We start from the raw sequence: 20,354 nt of genomic DNA on the forward strand, positions 1-20,354 counted from the left end.
GATCTATATCAAAGATGTGCATGAAAAGCAAAATCATGTGCAAACTTGCTCAGTGGAGGACCACTCATATGTATGGAGGGCCAAATCTAGATAATCACTTTGAGGAATGCCTGGTGGCCCTGGCACTGCCCTGTTCTCTCTGCCTGGGGCTCGGTTCTCACTTTCTAACAGTGGAAGGACCAGAAGCCAGCCAGCCTGTCCCACACAATTGGATTCAGGCATCCAGCAGGATTTTACAGTCAGGGAAGAGTTTCACAAAGAGCCCACAAAATCTATTACAGACTCAAAAGTCAACTCCTGAAGAGCAGCAGTTCCAAGGAGCATTCTGGTGACTCTGATAAACTCTTCTAAGATGATATCACACATCTTGCTAGGCCAGCAAGTCACCCTTGAGCAGATGTGGGAGCAGGAATGCAGGGAGCAGAAGCTGGAGCCAGCCAAGCACATGCATCAGAGAATGCCTGTGAGTCAGACACCAGGCACAGCCATTCACTGACCCACCACCCTTTCCTCTGCCACTCAGGGCCCATGTTAGCCCTTAAGATGCAGACTCACTTCAAATATCCCACCAAGTACCACATCGTCGTCGGCAGCCGTCCGTCTCGAGAGACGATGGTGTAGCTTCTTAAGAGTCTATCTGCACCGCCGAAAATGGCTGTGCAGTCCAACTCGGGAGTGACACGGTATCTGTCTCCTCCCGTGTTGAATCGACATCTTGTGATGACGCTGGAGTGTCCTCTCCAGTGAAGCTGAAGCTACAGAGCCTGGGCAGGGTGATATGGAGGGTCTGCTGTTGCCCATGCAGCAGACCCCCCCTCTCTTCGCAGCTGAAGGATCCAAGGGAAAGGCGGAGTCAATACAGCTTGGCTTCAGGTGCGCCGCAGGAGTTGCCGGTGTTGACTACAACGTCAAACCGCCTTAGGGACTCCGGCTCCGGATTTTCTGTCGGGGTTTACTCCCTTAGCCTTTCCCCTGAAGAGGTATGCCGCAAGGCAGCGGAGGTTTTTTGGAGTCAGAGTTTTCCTTCTCTGATGTGCCCTGACTGGAAGATCGAACCAGCGACACTTAGCTCGCAGGCCGACGCTCAATCCACTGAGCCAAACCAGTCAGGGGACAAAGTACCACATATAGGAAGCCAAAGGCAGCAGGGAAGGCAGTGCCTTTCTACCACTTTACCAAATAAATATGCCAACCAAGTCCTGAGCCTGCCCCATTCAAACAAGCCTGGCGATCATGTCATGCCACCAGTGCCGGAGAGCAGTGCATCCAGCAGCGCCATGGCTATGTTTACACTTCACTCCAACTGTGAAAAAGAAGGACTTTATAAGTTCGAAGAACAGTACAGGGTGAGAGTGAATGCCCAACAATGAACATGCACTCTTGAGCATGATTCATGAGGATGGATGATGTTATCAATGACATCATTAGACTAGAATCAACTTAATGATTAAGAGATCCTGAGCTTGATGGATCTTGCCTTGCAAATGGCAAATATGTTACCTGCTTCTGGAAACACGATTGACCATCAGTAACTCCGTCCAGCCAACCTTCTCAACATAAACAGGGAGCTCAGAGTCTGAAGTGAGAGTATTGGTTAAAAAGAGGGGGGGAAATATCACAGCTAGATTAAATGACAAAGATGATTTAACATAAATGACCTCATTAAAGAACTAGGTACTTTAATCCCCAAGTCCAATCATCCAGACATGCATTGAAACAAGGGAATCAGCAAATCATTTTTAAAGCATCTGTAGACATATCAGAAGGTTGCAACATAAACAACAATGTGCAAAACAACTTGAAAACCGCAAGAAGAAACAGGATCATGCAAATAGGCATTTATTGTTCAGAATACAGGAATCTGAAATGTAGGCTGGAGTGCATGGACTCTCCCTGATTCCATTCACGGGACTCTGCTCTCCAGGTTTGGTGAACGGGATCACCAACCCTTTCTTGAAAACTGCAGCCAAGACCTTCTTCAGCATCACACAGACCTAACTTGTACAACAACCTTCGACCTCACAGACTAAGCAACCACCTTCAACAACAACCACACAACCGGAAATGAGAGCCAGACTGGAAGACATCCTGAGAGATGACAGTCTTTCTACTGTTGGTGTAGCTGACCTGCTTCTTTCATCAATGCTCCTAGCACTTCCAAAATGAGCCACCAAAGGAGCAGTTTGAGCGTGGAAGAACTTGATCATGCTTGCTAGCAAAGCTTCCCTACTCTGCATTCTCACAACTGCTTCTTTCTCTGTTTGTAGATTTAACAATTGACCTCAAGCTGTTTACTTGATAATTCTTTAATATGAAAAAATGTTCTTGCTTTATCGATAGCCCATAATATGTTCTATTTTTGGAATTTTGTGAAAAAGACTTGTATATTTCACAACTACAAATGCCTCCAAAGTATTATACAATAAGTGTATAATATCTGTGAACTCATTTCACCCAGATGTTAGCTTTCTGAGCAAAAGGATTTCGCATCAGAGAAATTTCTGTCCATTTTTATTCAAAGGAAATATGGTTCAAGATATTTATGCCTGTGGCTTCCTTTGAAATTAATTATAAAGTTTAACTGGAAGATTAAAAAGCAACAAAAAGAGTTATATAAAAACAGAGAGAGACATAGCGGAAAGAAGAAATCCACACTTACCATTTTCTATTTTGTTAATGTGTTCATTAGTATTGCCTTAAAGATACAGTATTCTTCTAACATCAGTTAGTCTTTATACTACAAACTACTTAAAGAAATACTATATTTTGTAAAAAAAATCTAATTTTTTCTGAGTATTGACTGGTTAGAAAACATAACTGTTATCTTACCCAGATGCAACTGAAATTGAAAGGAGACAGATTAAGACTAAAACATGGGTCTAATTGTTCACATGGCTGTTATAATTTTCCTCATCAATGAATATGATTCAATTTCTCAGAATATATATTTTATTTTCAAATGAAAATTAATGTCATCTCAAAGTAAAATATCGAGGATCACTGAAAGTTTTATTTCTTTTTTCCTTCAACTTTGTTTTTAACAAGACAACCAAACTGGGCAATCTCTAATTGGCTTTATTATTTTTATTTTTAAATTACATTTTACTATTTATTTGATTGGTATGGATTCTTTGTTATCATCATTCTTTTCATTATGCTTATATTTAAGTGTGCAATATTCATCTTAAATAGCAAGTTTTCAATATTTTTACAACTCTAAAAAAGAAATTATTCCAACCTACATTACTAAAATAGCTACATGAATTATGAGATAGTTTTTACTTCAGACATATATAGCCTTTAAAATGTTTTCTTCACTTAAATATTTGAGGAAACAGTGCTATTTGGAAAATAAGTTTAACATACAATAGAAAGGGTGTAGTGTTATATGTTTGTAAATGCAGAGTAATTTTAGATTTACAGAACAAAATCAGATTTTTTATTTATGTCTTTAAAGAGGTATATTTTCTACATTTTATTTTCTTATAATTATTGTGGCTTCAATGTTATACTAAAATGGCATTATTACTTATGAAAAACTCATTATCTATAACAGTAGGCTTGACAAATCAAATAAATGTGATTACCTACTTCTGGTCTTTTGTATTTTATGGTCCAAAGTCATAGATTATATGCTCGAAATATGCCTTAAAGTATTCCACAAAATGGAAGGACAGCAATACTGTAAGTCAAGGAAATATATGATGACAATGAAAATTTTTATTTCTTATCATATTAAAATCTATCTATTTTATCTTCTGTACCAACATCCAACATCCCATACTGACCTTGTGCATAAAGTAAATGGCATTATATAAATGACTGGCAAACGTTGTTACACATAGTATGTATGTTTTCCTTAAAGAATATTTCACATTCTTTATCTTGTGCCATATGTTTTTTATTTACTACAGTAATGGAAAATGAACAAAGTATGATAATCTGAAATGATCTATCTACTTTTAAGTCATTATTTAAAAATATAGGCAAAATTTAAAAGACACACAAAAATTTCTGAAAAGCCAAACACATTTTTCTGCATAGTACAGACTGCCTCAATTACTACTATTGTTTGTCTATAACCAGACCTTTTATAATAAGCAATTACTAGGAATTTAGTTATTTTCATAGACCCTTTACTTTCTTTATGTATTTTATTTAATAAGCATCTTATAACATTTACTCTGTCATGTGCTATTCTAAGTGTTTCTTAAAAATGAGATAAATAGCCTTATGTCTATTATACAGGTGAGGAAATTACTGAACAAAAAAGCTTAAGTATTTGTCCAAGTGTCAAAAAATGGCATAGCCACTTACATATATGTATAAGATTCAAGTTAAAAATATGCCTAGAGAATGGACCAAGCTAAGTAGAATGAGAGTTAAACATTTTTGCTTATTCATTTATTTCTATTCAGGCACATTGTTTTGTTAACTTACAAAATATTTAGAGCAATATAGTAAATTGTTATTCTTAATGAGATATTCCACCAAATGTAAATTGATATATTATGATAATACTAAAACACTGCAAATTTTTTATTACAAAATTTTTATTTTATTTTATTTTAAATATATTTTATTGTTATTTTATTACAGTTGTCCCAATTTTCCCCCTTTGCCCTCCTCTAGCCATCTCACCCCTCCCACAGTCAATTTCCACACTGTTGTTCAAGTCATGGGTCATTCATATGTGTTCTTTGACTAGACCCTTCGCCTTCTTTCCACCGTTATCCTTCTCCCTTCACCCTCTGGTTACTGTCAGTCTGCTCCATGTTTTCACACCTTCAGTTCTATTTTGTTCATTAGTTTATTTTGTTCATTAGATCCCTCTTCCAAGTGAGATCATATGGTATTTGTCTTTCACTGACTGGCTTATTTCACTTAGCATTTTTATTTTAACAAGATACTGGTTAATTTTTATGGTAATAAAAATAATTTTCCTACTTTGAATAATAGAAGAAAATACTACAATTAACACATGTAATTGAAAAAAATATGACCTATTTTGTGTACATCTCTCATTGACTTTAAACCTACTGTTATTTTTGCTTGCTTTTAAGTTGTGGATTTTAGTAGATAGCTACATGTCCATATATAGATTTGCTCTTTTCTTTTTGTTTTTCTTCTAAAAGGGCTCAATCATGTTTATTTCCAAATCCACTTATGCTTAAGTAAAAAGAAATTGAATGCATTTAAAATGTTCTCTACTCATTGTATTACTAGGAAACTGACTTTACATTTCACAAGAACACCATAAACATTCTAAACTTTCCAGTTTATTCTGTTCATTGTCTGATGAAAATGTGAGTGTGCCTTTAGTATCCTAAAGCTTTGTGATATTACGTCAACTTAAACAAGTTCTTTTATTTTTATTTTTTTAATTTTTCAATTATAGTTGACATTCACATTATATTAGTTTCAGGTGCACAGCACAGTTGTTAGACATTTATAACTTGAAGTATCACCCCAATAAGTCTAGTATCCACCTGGAACCATTTATAGTTATAACAATATTTTTCATTGTATTCCTTACACTGCACTTTACATCTATGCTGTACTTAATGTCCCTTGGCTACTTGGTACAACTTGTACTTCTTAATCCATTCTACTTCTTCACCCAGGCCCTCAAGCCCTCTTCTATCTAAACAAGTGTTTTTAACAAGATAAAATAAAGCTTTAGCCATATTTTGTGATGGATAAGTGTAATATGTTATGTAAAACCAGGAATTTCCTGTGTGCTATAGTTAGAATGATATACTCTTGGAACCATGCTTTCTTTAATTAAACATTATCTTATGAATCTGTTTTTCTCCTCTTCTGATGATCACTAGAATTCGATATCCTTTATAAGAAAAAAAATTCAATTCCAGCACCGCAATTAATAATGTTAAAGTAAAGCTCAATAGATGTCAGCTTCAAAAAAAAAAAAAAAGAAGACACTTTCAAATCTCTAATTAAATAAAGCTAGCATAATTTACCAACAGAAGTACTGAATTTTAATTTTGCCAAGGGGTAGCTTTAGGGCATCATTTAATGCAATAGCTTCCCATCCAAATAACTATCAAATCAAAGGCTATTAGCTAATACTCAGTAGGAACCTGAATGTTTGAAAAGTATGCTAAAACACCCTTGAGGTGAAGATTGATGATTATTTTATTTAAACAAATATGGGTGAGATTTATTTTTTTTCAGTGTCTGTGACCAGAATATCAAGGGCTGTAGACTCATTGCTCTGTAGTTTTGTTGTTGTTGTTTTGTTTTGTTTTGTTTTTTCAGTATAAGAAAGCTATAGTGAGAGAACTTCTAGAGAAAGAATTTAACCACACTGGAGATCCTATTACATTTCTAGATACAGAAATTTCTGCCCAAGCCTCATTATATAAATGCACTCATTATGTAAATCACTGCATTAAGCATATATAAACGCTTATTTTACCAAAAAAACCCCACAAAATCTTTCCATTAAATAAGCAGTTTGAAGGGGAAAACAATAAAAATCAACAGTTACTTCTTGACAAAGTGTTATTATACATTAATGTGCATTTTAACGAACCATAAAATTATGATTTGTTATTGCCATAGAGCAATTTTCCTGATGACTTGCAGAATAAGACAGAAGTGGTTGCTTAAGCATACTTTGAGCATAAATTCTCTAATAACTACTTAGACTTTTTAAAGTGGTTTAGTACTTTTAAAGCTTTGAATAGTACTCCAGGAAGGGACACCTCTGGGAAGATTCTATTGGTGCCCCACCCACACTGTCTTGGCCCTTATGACTTCTAGCCATTTTTTATTAACTTCTAACTGACAAACTTACCCCTGGACTATTCTGGCTGAAAGAGCCTGCTCTGTCCTCAGACAAGACAGGTAAAACATGCCAAAAGTTATACCCACCTTCCCTCAGAAGCATTCTACAACTTACAATAGGCCCAAATCAGGAAAGCATGCTGTCATAGGTGGTTCAGAAAAAATGTACTAGAGTCCTGACCAAGAGTGGGGAGGGGGCTAACAGTGAAAAAAAGGGGAAGGGACTAGACAAAGAACATGTATGAATGACCCATGGACATGGACAACTGTGTGGGATTGACTGTGGGGGTAGGCAGAGGAGAGCAAAGGGGGAAAATTGAGACAACTGTAATACAACAACAATTTAAAATGAAAAAAATAAAAATTTAATTTAATTTAAAAAATAAATAAATGAAGTTCCCCTCTGTTTAAACTTCAGAAAGACTTTTTGCTTATTTGGGCCTTTGACATCCCTTTTCTGACTGTGCTACTTTAGAAAAATTTAATTGTAAATCCTTTTCTGCCTCTTTAAGATATAAACCTTTTAAAAATCAATTTTAACTGTTTTACAACCCCTTACTGTCTTTCTCAAGGACCCAGGAATCATCCCTTTGAAATGTAATCATAACAAAGATAGGGCCCCTATCTCCTAGATTCTGTAGAAAAATAGAAGCTCAAATATATTGGTTTACGAGCTTTTCTTGAAGCAAAAGGTAAACTTACTTACTGGTTTTCAGACATCCTGGTCAAGAATTTCCTGATTCAAAGAGTGATGATGATGCAGGGAATCACCAAGGATACCGCATACTGTGCACTGATGGCTGTGGAAGTTTTAAAAGATGCACATAAATGATTTGCAATCCCTACAATCTAAAGATGGAGTTTCACCCCTCTCTCATCTATATGTGCTTCACTTAGTGACTTGGTCCTAATGAAGAGAATATGGCCAAAGCAACTGATTTATAAGGCAACAGTATGACACAAGGCGCTTCCATCAGGCCGTCTCTGAAAACGCATTCTGTGTCTCAAGACGGCATCCTTAACCTATTGAGCAACTGTCAGTCTTCAAGTTTTTCACTTGAGGTGCTACATATTGAGGAACAAGGACACAAAATCTCTGGTATGCAAAAAAGAAGGAATTAATAATCCTAAATATTTTGGACTCAGATATTTTATGATTATCAAACAAATTTTCACTATTTAATAGCTTATTTACATTATAAAATTACCAATATTTTAAATTTTTAAAATATGTTTTTGATTAATTATGCAATTATTTCTCAATAGTTTCACAAATAAAGAAATGAGTCAGGGTCTTACCATAGGAGAAAATAAGACAAATATCACTTCTGGTATAAATTTGTTTCATATGATGCTTTTAAAGTTAGAAAGTATTTTAGGTGTATTTGAACTTTTTTAAAATCATAAGCAAGGAAATAAAGACTACAAACAATACTTATGTAGTGCTTTGCATATTTTAATGTGCTTGGAATAACAAGTATTTCTGTTTGGCCATTCAAAGCTGTTTTGGGTTTCTTATTAAGGTGACAGAGCTTTACCTCTGGAAGTCTGGGGAAACAGCAGGATCTAATATTTTGTTGTGGGCCAAAAACATTTTCCCTTTTAGTAAAAGTTTGCTTTTTATTTGGCAGAAGAAATCCCCTGGTGAAGTGAGTTTTAGCAGAAAAACATAAAACATAAAACATATATCTTGAGACTTGAAAGCATCAAAGTGAACAATGCACAATTGAAGATTTACTTATTATCTATAGTATCAAAAATAATATTCTCTTTTTGAAGCAGATGACAAGAGTTTTGCTCTTGTCTTTATGATGTACTTTAATTTCTATAACTATTTTGTAACCCCCAAAATATACTTCTCAATCCCTTTTACCTTTTTCACCCAGTCCCTCCATTACATCAGTCTGTTCTCTGTGTCTATGAGTCTGTTTCCGTTGTGTCTTTTGTTTATATTTTCCATTAGATTCCACATATGAGTGAAATCATATTGTACTTGTCTTTCTCTGACTAACCTATTTCATTTAGCATAATACCCTGTAGATCCATCTATGCTGTCACAAATGGGAAAATTTGATTCTTTTCTTGTGGCTCTCTTTATATTATTTTATTATAATATAATAAAATTATATTATATATTGTAATATATAATATATTTTTATTTATAAACAACATTTTCTTCTATATTACTTTCTATTACAAAGATATTAATAATAATTACAGAATGAGTAGTTTACTTTTGTTTACTGGCCCTCTGCTTTCAACATTCATTTGAAGATGAGAATCATTCTATTACTACAACTTTTTATTCTCTGTTAGATACAGAGATGTCTGGTTAGTTGCATATGTGTGCAAAACTTCTATTTTTATTCTATGATGTACTGAAAACCATTCAAAATTCTTTTATAACTAGAAACTTATAGCACTTTGGCCATTATCTCAGTTCAGGCTGCTGGAACAAAATATCCACAGGGTGGATGGCTTAAATAACGAATATGTATTTCTCAGAATTCTGGAGGCTAGGAAGTACAAGATACAGGTGCCTTCAGAGATAAAGCACTTTCTTCCTCTTTTAAGCTCATTCCTCATGATTTCACCTAACCCAAATTACCTCCTAAAGATCCCACCTCCGAATACCATTGCACTGGAGATTTAGTCTTCAATCTATGAATTTTGAGGAACATAAACATTCAGCACAAAACAGCACTAAGTGAAAGGCTTTAACATTTTTCTTTACTGCGAATGATACATTACTGATAATATAACTTCTTTATAGAAATAGTGACTAAAAGCCAAAAATTACTATAATTTTCCATGTTATATAGAAAATTTTCCTGCAAAAAATATGCAAAAAATAAAAATGATACTCTTCTCATAAGGAGTATCTAAATTCTAAAAACAAGATAGTTATTTCCTAATTTCCCCCTCTAGTGCAAAATCATTAAGACACACTAATTTCATTTGAAAGTGAAACAGTGTAGCTATAAAGAGATTTTAAATATTTATATAAAGATATGTAATTTAAACATTAATTTGATGTCATTAAATTATCTTAGGGATTGGTGGACAGCTACTGAAAGAGGTATGAAAGAACAAACTGCAGAGTGAAATGTTCTCCACTTTGTAACACATTATGCCATGGCTCATCATCTGTAACATAGGGATAATAGTAATGATTTTCTGGTGGATTTGTTGGGAGTCACTCTGATGGTTAATTTTATGTCTACCTGACTGGGTTAAAGGATGTCCAGATAGCTGGTAAGTCATTATTCCTGTTTGTGTCTCTAAGGGTGTTTCCAGAAGAGAATAACATTTGAATTAGTAGACTCAGTAAAGATTATGTTCAACAATGCAGATGGACATCATCCAATCTATGAGAGCCTGAATAACACAAGAAGTCAGAAGGAGGGTGAATTTCCTCTTTTTGCTTGAGTTGAGACATGCATTTCCTCCTGCCCTCAAACATCAGAACTCCTGGTTCTCAGGCCTTTGAACTCAGATTGGAAGTACTTATACTATGCAAAACCCAATTTGGCTTTTGGACTTGGACCATCATCATTAACTCCCTTGATTCTCGTGTCTTTTGGGGCTCAGAATGAATTACACCAATGTTTTACCTTGTTCTTCAGCTTACAGATGACATATCTTGGGACTTTTCTGCATCCAATATCAGGTGAGCTAGTTTCCTATACTAAATATGCTTATCTATTTAGCTAGCTAGCTGGCTATTGATTGTATTTCTCTAGAGAATCTTGACTAATACAACAGACATATAAAAGTGCTAATGAAAAATTCTGGCAAAGAATTAGTGCTCACTAAATATTTATAATAATAAAATATAAATTATTTAGTGTCTAATTTTAATTTTTGTATTTATATTAGACTATCCAAGAGGCTTGGAGATGGAATAGCAAATTCAATACAGTTTTTGGTAAAATACTTCAATATACTCAATACAAAATTATATTCAATAGAAAGATTTTTTAAGTATATTTTATTGATTATGTTACAGTCGTCCCAATTTTTTTCCCCTTTCCTCCCCTCTGCCCAGCACTCCTCTTACCTCCAGCAATCTCACCTCCCTTAGTTCATGTCAATGAGTCATGCATATAAGTTCTTTGGCTTCACCCTTTCCTGTATTATTCTTAACTTCTCCCTGTCTATTTTGTACCAACCAATTATACTTCTTAACCCCTGCACCATTTCCCCATTTTTCCCCCTCCCAGCTTATAACCCTCTAAATGATCTCCATACCTATTATTCTGTTACTATTCTGGTTTGCTTAATTGAAATTTTTTTAATTTTTGAAAATAAATAAATTTATTTATTTTTGTGGGGGACATAATTCCTCCCTCTCAGACCTAAGTCCCTTTATAATCTTATAAAGGACAATGGGCGAAGGGCTCGTGCTCCTCTAGCTGCTTCAAGCTGGACATGGTCGTCATCTTACCTACCTTTGGGTCCAAAAATCCCTAGTAAGTGTGAGGTTGTGGGTGGAAAGGTGGCTTTCCCACATGGAGAAGGATCTTTCAGACTCCAGGTCAGCTGGCTGTCCCTGGGAAATGGCATGCTTGGTTTAACAAGCTGGCATCCTTGTTATATTCTGGGGACAACAGATTTAGCAACAGGGTTAAAAGCATCATTAAAACCATAACCACTAGATGACAAAAGGCAGGTATTAATTTTTCAATGTCCCACATTAGGAAAAAAAAGGGGCTTCTTTAGAGAAATGTTTACAAGGCATGCCACACCTGTCCAAAGCCATTTTGCCTTCTATACTTAGTTTGAGCTGAGGGGCATGTTTTAGGTCCCCCCCCCCTCAGACCTCTGGGTCCTTTCTGTACAAGTCATTAGAATAGAAGTGAGAAACCAGTTTTAAAGTGAAGCCCACAGACCACCCCACACTTCACCAACCCAGCCACTTAGTTTGGCCAAACCGTTGAGTCTCAGGAGGCAGTGACGCAGACAGGATTAAGTGAGGCCAATACTTACAGACAATCACTCAGGTAATGAGATCATAGGCTTATGCCCTATGAAAAAAGAACACACATGTTAATTTATGCAACCATAACCCACAAAACAGTCTCTAGATCTGCAAGACTGTCTTATTGGGAAGACATTCAGTTGCAAGGCAATTGACATTCTTCTTGCTTGTAAATTAGGCATCTTTGATGATGTCACAGACCTAGTTTAACTTTCAAGTGAAAACAAACTTTAAATGAAAATAAACTTTAAATAAAGTTAGCTGCACTAGTTCATAGTCTACCACTGAACACTGTGATTTTCCTCGAATCCTGATTTTTCTCTTTAAGATTACCCTCCTTGTCATTAAAGGGACTGCTTTAAGTCCAGTTTTAATTTATTCTGTTTGTTTGCATAAACACAACAACAGCAGTAAATGATCACATATAATTTTTAAGTCTGCTGTGCTGGAACTTACATTAGGAACCTTTAGGTTGACCCCCAGTATCCCTTTCAGAGCACCAAAGTTGAGTCACATACCTGCCATTGAGCTTTGCTTGTAAACACCTTTCTTTTTCAAGTCCTTCAAGTTTTCCATTGTGCCTTAAGGTTCCTTCTAGCCACCTTTCAGGAAAACAACTTTTCTTCCTTCCCTGGAAAGATTGCCATGAATCACACAACCAACCAAGGTACTAGGGCTTTTTTCTCATGGGCTTTTATTACCTTTGAAAGCCAATCACAGTTCCTCAGGGCTTTTGGTAATGACCAGAGTTCAGGCATACCTCCTTTAGGCATGACATTCCAGTCAAAGTCTTGGTTAACAAAACCTCTATTAACAACTGGTATTATTAGTTTTATGCAAAGAATCTTATGTCATTACTTACTTCTTTAGAATGCCAAATTCTGGAGGGATCAGGTAAGGAGAAAAATATAGTATAAAGGAAAATCCTTTTCCTTCCAATATTTACAAAAATTGCACTTCTACACTTTACAATTTTTTTTGTTAATTTTCCTACATGTGAAGTATTTTTTTTGTTGTTGTTGTTGGGGGGAGATCAGTGGATTTGCTGGCTGGCTTATTTATTTATTTATCTTTCTTTTTTTTTCCACTAAAATATTTGTTTGTTTTTCTTAACAGTTTTCCCACTTTTTTCCCCATTGCTCCACCCCACCCTGCCCACTCCTCTCCTTTAATCAATCCCCACCCCATTGTCCATGTTCATGGGTCATTTATGTATGTTCTTTGACTAGATCCTTCCCTTCTTACCTCCCTTCTTTCCCCACCACCTTGTCACTGTCAGTCTGCTCCTTGTTTACATGCCTCTGGTTCAGTTCTGCTCATTTGTTTGTGTTGTTCATTAATTTCCTGCATTAGGTGACATGATATGGTATTTGTCTTTCATTACCTGCCTTATTTCACTAAGCATAATTCTCTCTAGTTCCATTTATGTTGACGCAAATGGTAGGAGTTCCTTCTTTTTTTCTGCTACATAGTACTCCGTTGCATAGAAGTACCACAGTTTTTTTATCCACTCATCTACAGATGGGCACTTAGGTTGTTCCCAGCACTTGACTACTGTAAATAGTGTTGCTATGAATATAGGGGTGTTTAAGTTCTTTTGTTATTATTGATAGGTACTTATTCATTGTCATTTTCCCCCTCTGTACTTGTGTTCCTCTCTGTCTCTCTTTATTTCTTCATCTTCTTAAAGCAGACCCTTAAGAATTTCTTGCAATGCTGGTTTGGTGGAGATGTATTCTTTTAGCCTTCTTTTGCCTGGAAAACTCCTTATTTCACCTTCCATTTTGAAGGAGAGCCTTGCTGAGTAGAGTATTCTTGGTTGTAGGCTTTGTTTTTCATTGATTGGAATATTTTTTGCCATTTCCTTCTGGTCTGCAGTGTTTCTGTTGAGAAATCTGATGACAGCCTTATCGGTGCTCCCTTGTATGTTATTAGCTATTACTCTCTTGCTGACTTTAGGATTCTCTCTTTGTCTTTCAATGTTGCCATTTTAATTATAATATGTTTTGGAGTGGGCTTGTTTGGGTTCATCTTAATTGGGACCCTCTGTGCTCCCTGGACTTGCATGACATTTTCTCTCATCAAGTTAGGGAAGTTTTCTGTCATTACTTTTTCAAACAGGTTTTCTATCCCTTGCTCATTTTCTTTTCCTTTTGGTATTTCTATAAAATGGATATTATTATGCTTCATGTTGTCCTGTAGATCTCTTAAAATATCTTCATTCTTTTTTAGTCTTTTTTCATTTTGTTGCACTGTCTCAAAAATTTTTTCTATGTTGTTCTCCAGCTCACTGGAGAGAATTTCTGCTTCCTCTAGCCTGCTTTTAAGTCCTTCTACTGTGTTCTTCAATTCAGAAATTGTATTCTTCATTTCCTCCTGGCTCTTATTGATATCTTCTATGTCTTTTTTCATGCTAGTGTAATTCTCAGTAAGTTCCTTGTAGTTTCCCTGGGGTTATTTGTAGTTTTCTTTGAGCTCCATGAGATCATTGAGCTTCCCTATAACCCATGTTTTGAATTCCATGTCTGATAGTTTGCTTTCCTCTATTTCATTTAGCATTCTTTCTAGCTATTTCTCCTTTTCTTCTGATGGGGGGTTGTTTCTCTCTCTCCCCATTTTTGTGACTCTACTTGTTTGTTGCTGCTTCTTAGATTGATCTGCACTTCTTGGATCTGCCCCTGGTGGCATCAGATTGTGTAAAGGACTGGGCCTAGGCAGCCTGTTGGAGACTACCAGAGATCTACTGCCTTTGTCTGTCTCCTTTAGTTGTTAATCTATTCTATCTTTGATCAGCCATCAGGCTTAAGCACTGAAAGTGGGGCAGATTAATTCCTATGGATAGGGCTATTGCTTCCCCTCAGACTGATACCACTTGGAGGGGAATGGTCTGCCTGCAGTATGGGGAATGATTCAGCGCTGGGACCCGGTCAGCTGCTCCCTCAGTTCTCTCTCCGAAGTCACCACCCCAAGTTCTCCCCAAGCATCTCTGGTCCTCTATGCCTTCCCTCTGCTTGAGCCCAGGGTAAGTGGGTGCCAAAATATTTTCATATGTGATCCATTTAAGAGCTCTTTTTCTCCAGCCATTTCTTTCAGGTCAGCAAAAAACCCTGTGGCTTTTCACTTTTCACAGCTGGATGCTATTTCTCTTTCCACTCTGTTGCTGTAGCCTGGGAAGCCCAGCTGGGGATTTAGACCCTGTCCTTCTCAGGGGGAACTTCCAGCTGCTGAGCTGTTTCTCAGTCCCTTCAGCTGCCACCCATGGGAACCCAACCAGCCCTTTCACATCTCTGTACTTCCTACTGGTCACATGGTGATGAAGTGGCCTTCTCTGTTTAGACTTCTCTCCAGCTAGTGCTCAGTTGGATATTTCAGATGATTTCTCCACAATTAAGTTGTAATTCCAGATTGGTCCTGGGAGGAGGTTAGTGTGGCTTCCACTTACTCCTTCACCAGCTTGGATCTCTCTGCCCTTCAAATAGAATGATTTTTAAATAAACCAAAATAACAGAAATATAGCTAAGAAACCTCTACATTTGGGGTATACACTATATCATATGTAATAAAAATAAAAAATAATAGCTTTGAGGTTTTTAAATATATATCTAAGATTATGTTGTTATAGATTTTCAATCATAAATGGACTCTTTAGCTTGAAGAAAACAAGACTTTAAGAATGACTAAAGTAAATATCTAAAATTTTAAAAATATTCATTCAGTAGGATGACTGAGTTTATATTGTGCCAGTCAAATGAAATTAAAATAATTTAATTTCCAAACCATAAAGACTTAGATAAAAAATTCATTAAACATTTTCTGGAGTATTTTGATGTGCTGTATATTAGGCAGTAAATACAAGAAAACTCACAGATTTATTGTTACTTATTTTGTTTGTCTTTTATTGTCTTTCATTTATTTCTCTACCTCAGGTTGATAAAATTAGTTTTCATTAGTGAATAAAATGCATTCACCCTTATAGTTGGATAAAAGGACAAAACCTGCAGTCATTGGTTTACAAAAGGAGAAGTAACTAAAGATTGACTATCTGAGGGACAAGTTAGCATTTTATCTCATTGAGTTTTCCCTAATAGTTTGCTAGCAATAACCCAAACCCAGTCAGGTAGAAGCGCATGCAGTCTTCTCAGATATAACTCAAAATTCCTCAGTAAATTAGAGAACTTTACTCTTTCTAGATTTAGAAAGATATACTGTAAGAAACTTTCAATTGTAAAGAATCAAACTCAACAGAATAATCAACCAATTATTAAATTAGATTGATAGTAACACAACTGCCTAGTGAATATCTTCTATTACTCTTCAAAAAGTAATTATTGGCTTAATAAACCTATATTAATTTTTCCCAGTTTTACAAAATATGCCTAATTGTGGTTTTGTGTAATGATAATTAACTTTTCAATAATATTATTTTACTCTGATTTTTGAAAAACAACTCCTGTATTTTATATGCTTCAAGCCATGTTTCAGTTAATAGAATAACTAACATGGGTTCACTGAGTATATAAAATATACTTATGCTGAGCTTCTCATCTGGGCCTTTCTATGAGACAGATACTATTAAATAGTGTTGGCATATTGCTTTTCTCAGATCTTCTTTTTCTATGTTCAAACCACTCTTTATTTGGTAGTCCCAAATGGAATAAGAGAACATGAGTTGAATATTTCAAGCTGTTCTGGTATGTATAATTCAAGATAAAATTCTTCAAAGAGAAATAGATAAGAAGTACTGAAAGCTATAAACTAAATGTTTTTATACTTAACAGGAGAACTGTATGAAGATCTTTTAAGTCTTTTCTCCACTGATACAATAAAGAATTATGAAAAATAGCAAGCTCTTAAGAAAGAATCAAGAGAGACCAAAAGGGAAACAAACAAAAAAAGTAAACAGAAAAATAGATAACTGTCTATATCAATTACAGAAATAGTTTCTCATAAGTAATATATAAAAATGTTAGTAAGTTTTGGCATAAGATATTTTAATCTTACTCAGTGCTTCCATTTCTGTTGTGAATGCAGAGTGACTAATCAACTTTTTAGAAGAGGACATTCCAACATAGCTTTTAAAACTACAGAATTAAGAATAACTGGGTCAGTTACTCATTGATTTAATTGTTTACTCATTTACTAATTCCATAAATATTTACTGGATGACCACAATTTACCTAGCTTTCTGGTAGGTACTAGTGGTATAGGATTTAATAGTGGAATAACTATATAATTTATCATTCAAACTGGTTCACTTTGAGTATGAAAAATAATACTGAAAAATACTGATACACAGGATGTTGAAAAACCAGTTAAAAAATGAGACTGGGTATATGTCAAGATGGTGGCAGAGCTAAATGCAGTACTCAGAATCTCCCACAAGGGACATCTTCCCACCGGGGTGTAGCCATGCCTGTGGCTCAGGGGGGCAGCTGGCTCTTCGAAGCTGCACTTCCTCCTCACCTTCCTGCCATAACCATGGCGCTCATCTTGCTCCTGTCCTGCGCTCCTGCCCGCTGCCCCATATCCTGCCAGGTGGAGGTACAAACAGCTCCCCTCCTAGTACACATGCACCATGGACTTGTGGCTGACTTTTTTTTAGAGAATTAACGGAGGTGGGGTAGAGAGTGGAGGAACCCTACACATGCACTTCTCCATGAAGACGCTTGAGCTTTTTTTGAAGGAAGGAGTGTATATGATGCAGGATCTCTGTGAAAGGAGACTGAGGACCAGCAACAGGCAAGTAGGGGGTCGCAAGATGGTGGCAGAGTAGGGAGATCTTTCCAGTACCTTCTCCCAGAACCAAACTGGAAATAAAACTAAAGAGGGGAACAGCCACCTGAAATTTAAAAAAAACAGAGACTCCTTGAAAAAGAGACTTTTAACCAAGGAGAGCCATAAAATAACAGACCAGTAGAAAGGATGGGGACACAGAGGAGATGGTCCCATTTCCATGAGCAGTAAGCACAAGTAATGACAGGGCTGTGGGCGCTTCCCCCTGAGAGATGAGACGCCAAGACCCCAGCCTAGGCTCCCAAGCACAAAGCGCCGGTGCTGGGATCAGCTAGCTGCCATGTGACATCCGGCGGTGAAAGACAATGCGGTTTTTGTCTGCTGGGAGAGATGGAGCCCACTTCAGACAAAGCCACTGTTTTTGTTTGTTTATTTTCCTTAAAGGGACCAAAGAACAGGTTTTGTGTTCCCAGCCACTCACTTTGGGCTCGGGCAAAGAGAGGGAGTACACGCTGGAGCCGCATGAGGGGAGTATGGAGCAGGAGGCACTGGGGAGAGACAGGGAGCAGCAGCTGCAGTGGTTTCTATGCTGGGGTACACTGTGGGATAGAGAGCACAGCAGCAATCTTTCTTTAGAAGTGAAAGCCCCTCCCAGGGAAAAAACAATTACCTTACCCTGTGGGAAACCACTGATCCTACCCTCTGGAATCCTGCTCGTCCCACCTGCATATCTCCTTTTTATTTTTCCTTTTTATCCCCCCTCCCATCCTGTATTTTAGCCACTGCTGAAGAGACAGCAGCTAGGCAGACTCCAGGGGTGTCAGACACTGGCTTTAGGGTGCAGTCATTTCAGACACTTTCCTGGGATCCAGACTGATGCTTTCCCTTCATGGGAGAGCCACAAAAAGACCCTCCTGATTTCCAGCAGACCCAAAATATGGGCTCTGGAGGCCCTACCCACAGGTCTGTTAGGGGCTCTACCCCACTGAGTTCAGGAAAATAATCCAGGGAAGACTCAGATGAGTGGAGTGGGGATGGGGGAACACACCCACCATCTTCCCTGAAGTGTGAAAGGCACATCCCATAAGATGAAAGATCCCATTTCCCTAATTCCTCCAGAAGCCCTCTCAGAAACAGTTGGATCAGTAATTAATTTAAGGCTGATAGAAAGTCACAGGCATAGACAGGCAGAAGTGGATCCTATGGTGCTTTGGGGCATTTGCTAAAACTCCCCTGGCCCCAGTGCTGATAAAACCCAGCTTTGCAGCACATCTTGGCCCATACTGTATGCAGCCAAGCCCAGAAAAACCAACCATGGACCATGGACCGCTTGTAGCTTTGAAGAGGCTGACAAGGGCTAAGACATGGACAGCACCTCAGGTAAGATGAACTCCAATTTTTTTTTTTCATAGCCTTTTTATTATTTTATTATTTTTTCATCTATTTTTGTTGCTCTATTGTTTCTTTCATATCTTTTACTCTTAACTTTTCTTACTTCATTTTAAAACTTTAATTATTCTTTCTCTTTCTTTGTCCCTTTTCCCTATTTCCTCTTTCTATGCATTACTCACATAAATTATTTTCCTTTTTCTTTTCAGAGTCATCTTTCTTTCCTTTTGTCTTTTCTTATTCTTTTTTTTTCTATTTTTTTGCTTTGACTGGTACTCTTATTATCTTTCTACTTTTGTTTTCTTTGCTTTTTTGTCATTGATTTTGCTGTTGGATTTTCTTGCTTGGCTTTTTTTGTTTGTTTGTTTGTTTTTGTTGTTCTGCTTTGTTCTGTTAGCACCTTTGCAATGACATATAAGACATGGTGGGGGTTCAGCCTCTCAGCCAGCCAGCAGATCCACCAATAAGTGGGCCAATAACAATCAGGACCCATATACATCAGGAGAGCCCACATACCCACATAAAGGGTATTCCTGGAGTGCCTAGCTCAGAAAGTCGAGGAGATTGTACCACTGGGTCCCACAGGACACCTACTACATAAGGACATACCATGAAGATAGAGAGTCAATGCATTTCTCTCTAATACACAGAAACAAACAAACAAACAGAAAGAGACAGCTAAAATGGGGGGTAAAGAAACAAACTTCAAGTGAAAGAAAAGGAGGAATGCCCAGAAAAAAGAGCTAAATAAAATTGAGGCAAGCAAATTATCAGACATAGAGTTCAAAGTGATGGTTATATGGATGCTCAAAGATCTTAGTAAGAACTACAGGAACTTGTTGGAAGTACATCAGCATGAAAAAAAATAGAAACTATGAATAAAAACCAGTTAAAAATGAATAATGCAGCATCTCAACTGAAGAATACAATAGAAGGAATTAAAAGCAGGCTAGACAAAGCAGAGGATCAAATCAGTAATTTGGAAGACAATGTAGGAAAAAAACAGAGGAACAAAAAGAAAAAGACATAACAAGAACAAGGAGAGTTTAAGCAAGTTTGGGACAACATGAAATGTTACAATAGTCACATCATAGAGATACCAAAAGGAGAAGGTCAGGAGAAAGGAATAGAAAACCTGTTTGAAGAAATAATGACAAAAAGTTTCCTTAACCTGTTGAAGGAAAAATTCATACAAGTTCAGGAAGGAAAGAGAGTCCCAATCAAGTTGAACCCAAAAAGACCCACATCAAGACACATCACAATTAAAATGGCAATGTTTGAACACAAAGAGAAAATCTTAAAGGCATCAAGAAAGAAACAGTCAGTTACCTACAAGGGTACCCTAAAAAGCTGTCAGCTATTTCTCAACTGAAATGCTTTAGGCCACAAGGGATTTGTATGAAGTATTCCAAGTAATAGAAAGCAATAACCTGTGACCAAG

The 20,354-nt window shown here is 36.7% G+C and overlaps 1 pseudogene; it reads left to right on the forward strand.

Moving 5' to 3' along the window:
• The first annotated feature begins 217 nt into the window (after positions 1-217).
• On the forward strand, positions 218-2,216 carry LOC150015828 (microphthalmia-associated transcription factor-like; annotated as a pseudogene).
• The last annotated feature ends 18,138 nt before the right edge of the window (positions 2,217-20,354 follow it).

The sequence above is a fragment of the Furipterus horrens genome, unplaced genomic scaffold, assembly GCF_987537825.1.
Source record: "Furipterus horrens unplaced genomic scaffold, mFurHor1.1.pri manual_scaffold_3, whole genome shotgun sequence".
In the NCBI taxonomy this organism is placed as follows: Eukaryota; Metazoa; Chordata; class Mammalia; order Chiroptera; family Furipteridae; genus Furipterus; species Furipterus horrens.